Raw genomic sequence first — 3,734 nt, 5'->3', positions numbered from 1 at the left:
ACAAAGTTAAATTTTCTTTCTTTGACAGTTTTCTGCCTTATGCTAGTTCCAGCTTTTGCAGGTTTGAATGCTCTCTTCTACAAAGTAACCCTATTCAGAAGCAAAGTTCAAACCTGAGTTGGAAATTTTCATCAGGTGTAAACTTGAGGTGTACTTTGTTCAACTGTTGAGACTATCTCACATGAAATCAAGATACAAAAAGGAGAGCAGAAAACCAGGCCCCACTGGGATTCGAACCCAGGATCTCCTGTTTACTAGACAGGCGCTTTAACCAACTAAGCCACGGAGCCAAGGCTGACTTAGCATGGATAATATTTGGAGATGATTAAATAGTCTGTCAACATTACCTTTAAGTTGTGGTTTATATTTCCTAATTTTTCATAGTCATAGTGACATTATTTCTCAGTCTCCATATCTGTAATATGGGAATGAGTAAATCTATTCATAATGTTTGTTGAAGCAATGAAATTTGTCATAAGGTTTAACAGAGACTGTCTTCCCTGGAAGAGGCAAGGTTCATTCAGGCTAAATGTGGAACTTTTCCTCCTTTTTTGTTTACTCATGGTGAAGAAGGATGGAAAGCAGAGAGGAAACTTTTTTCTACTGAAAATAAACAAAACAAAGTTTTTCAGGCATAGTTTACAAATAGAGGAAAAGGTATTGTGGTCTGGCCGATTAGCTCAGTTAGTTAGCGCACAGTGCTAATAATGCCAGGGTTGTGGGTTCAGTCCCTGTATGTCCCATTTCTTTAGTTGTACTTTTGGATATTATGCCAGAACTGAAATCACAGAGCTGAAATGACCCAACAACTTGAGAAAATATCTGTCCATTTATTCCATGCAATTCTTTGAATCCCAGAGATATCTCACACCAACTCATTTCAACCCATTGTGGTGGTGGTTGCTTTTGCATTTAAAACAGCATACAATCATTAAAGTGAGAATGTTAGATGGAATGGGAATCAGGTGATGAAGATCCTTTCTCTTTCTCAGAATCTTGGCACAATGGTGTCACCGTGTGATCAACAACAACTGTCCCTTAGGTTTCCACACTTAACAGACACTTGAAAAATGATAGTGTTTTTGTTTTGTTTTGTTGTTGATATTTTAAGATTAATATCTTTTCCTCAGAATTTATCATGCTTAAATAGAATTTATGTGTACATATATATTTATAGATATTAAAATCATATCTAATATAATAATGGAGTCTTGGTGTGGTGCTGTGGGTTAAATGTGCTGGACTGCAAGGTCAGTGGTTTCAAGCCACTCCTCAGAAACCCTATACGGGGTCGGTGTGAGTTGGATCTGACTTCAATGGCACTTCACAACAACAGCACCAGTCAGAGATGCAGCACTGAAGACAAGTTATTTTTTTTCAGGAGTCCATGGATATATTTCACAAAATGCCAAAGAGAGTCTATAGCACAAAAAAGATTAAGAACTCCTTTCCTAAAGCAAGATTTACTAACTAAATCTGTCCTGCTGCACAACAGCCAGAGTCTTTAGAATAATCCCATGGGATGGGGTAGACTGGGTATCAAACAAACAGGAGGCAGGGAAGGTCAAGGCCAAAATCTGACTGATACAGCTGAATTCAGATTTGTTTTATTGTTTAAATAGACAGGGAAAGAAAGAGTAACCAAAGGTGCCAGTCCCACACACTAAAAAAAAAAAAGATGACCCCAAAATAAGAGGGGCCTGATGACTATTAGGGGATTAGGGGATAACTGGTCGTTAAGGACCCAATTTTAGACTATAACTTGGCTTTTTTTTTTTTTTTTTTTTGACAATAATCTGAAGCTATAGTCTGAGCAAGGGCAAGGAATCAAGTCTCATACCTCGTCAGAACCTGGGAAGTGACTGGGAAACTCTCATGGCAGCTTCCCAGAGAAGTTGTTGTTTAGTGCTGTTGAGTCAGTTCTGACCCATAGCAACCCTATACAGGGTTTCTGAGGCTGTAAATCTTTACAGGAGCAGAGGAAAGAGGGAGGTAAATGGGAGATGGACTTGTAGCAGTTCCTCACAAGCCTCCTATACTTTTAAGTTCTAGAAGGATCACTAGGCAAATTCTGAAGACTCAGATTCAAGCCACTTGATTCATATTCAGGCTTTCATGGCATTTGTAGATACTTGCAAAGTTTCCAAGGTGCAATGGTGGAACCATTCCCCTAATGTTGCTTACACAAAGGAAACTCCTGCCACCTACCCAGTATTTCTGTATTAAATATGATATAGCAGAACTCCTTTATATTATGTGAGGTATATTATGTGAGCATGGAATAAACAGATAATTTTCAGAATAGAAGAGAACTTCAAAAAATACTCTATTTAATACCCATGGAAAATATTTTGAAAGATATCACATCTATATAATAAGAACATTATGCTTAAAAAAAAGAGAAATAGAGAAAAAGAAGTCTTTCTTAAACCCCCTTCTCCCCTCCCCTTCTCCCACATAAATACAAGAACTGGAAAATGTAGTGGGGGAAAGTCCCCAACCTCGTATATGCCAGGGATAAAACTATGAGAAACTATAAGGGTCAGTTCTGGAGATTGGATGACTTAGTGAAAAAATACCAGAGAGAAGTGGAAGGGAAGAAATGATCAAATCCCACTATCCACTCCTGCCACAATTCTGACTCACAGAAATCCTATAAGACAGAGAAGGAACATCAAGGCTGCACATCTTTATGGAAACCAACTGCTACATCTTCTTCCTTAGAGGGACTGCTGGTGGGTGGAAAGTGGTTACCAACTGAGTGTATTAACCACACTGACTGCTGCTTCCACGAGTGTTGATAGTTGATCCAAGAAGAATGAAGTCCTTGACAACCTCAATCTCTTCTCCATTGATAAGAATGCTGTTTATTGATCCAGTGGTGAGGATTTTTGTTTTCTTTACATTGAGTTGTTCCTATAGTAATAGAAAAGATTTATGTTGGCGTTCAAAGAAAAAAAGTGTCAAGGGTTGGAAATCACAGGATAACAGCTGTGCAAAAGGCTTAGAATGCAACCAACCTGGAATGGAGCAACAGGCTAGAGGACTTGGGAGACAGAAAAGGGGGATCATGTATAATTTATTGAATTTAGAATTTATAAACAGTGAGAATGTTGGATTAGGAGTCATCCTTTGACTAGGAAAAAATATCTTATTCAAATTAATTGAGGAAATGAATACAATATCTCACTTAATAGGAAGTTCAGATGTAGGGTGGGAGTTTGATGATGGTTCTGACTCTATTTTTCTATAATCTGTTCTGTTCTAGGTTTCTCTGGGATTGGCTGTCTATCATTACGATGTTGTTAAGTGTCATGAAGTCAGTTCCACAGCACAAGCCGACCTTTCAGTCTAATGTATTATCTCACAGTGCCAAATCATGACACCTCTTACATTATAGTTGTAGTGAATATAGGAAACTAACATTATGATGTGAATCAGTTCTGACACATAGCCACCCTCTATGGGAGGGTTGAGGAGCGACTGGTGAGCTTGAAATTCAAACTAACTTTGCAGTCCAGTGCATTAACCCACAGCGCCACACCAGGAGCCCAATCTAACATATTGTTGTTGTTGTTGTCAGGTGCCATCGAGTCGGAACCGACTCATAGTGACCCCATGCACAGCAGAACGAAACAATATCCGATCCTGGGCCAACCTCACTACCGCCGCCACACTTGACGCCATCAATGATGTCACCTGGCTGATCCATCTCGTTGGGGGTCTTCCTCTTT

The 3,734-nt window shown here is 39.1% G+C and overlaps 1 non-coding gene across 1 annotated transcript; it reads right to left on the bottom strand.

Moving 5' to 3' along the window:
- Positions 1-216: 216 nt before the first annotated feature.
- TRNAT-AGU lies at positions 217-290 on the bottom strand. Its single transcript has one exon. It is a non-coding gene; the product is annotated as a tRNA-Thr (tRNA).
- Between the last annotated feature and the right edge of the window lie 3,444 nt (positions 291-3,734).

The sequence above is a fragment of the Chrysochloris asiatica genome, unplaced genomic scaffold (assembly GCF_000296735.1).
Source record: "Chrysochloris asiatica unplaced genomic scaffold, ChrAsi1.0 scaffold00213, whole genome shotgun sequence".
NCBI lineage: Eukaryota > Metazoa > Chordata > Mammalia > Afrosoricida > Chrysochloridae > Chrysochloris > Chrysochloris asiatica.
The sequence above is the reverse complement of the archived record's forward strand: the minus strand, read 5'-3'. Positions and strand labels throughout refer to the sequence as shown.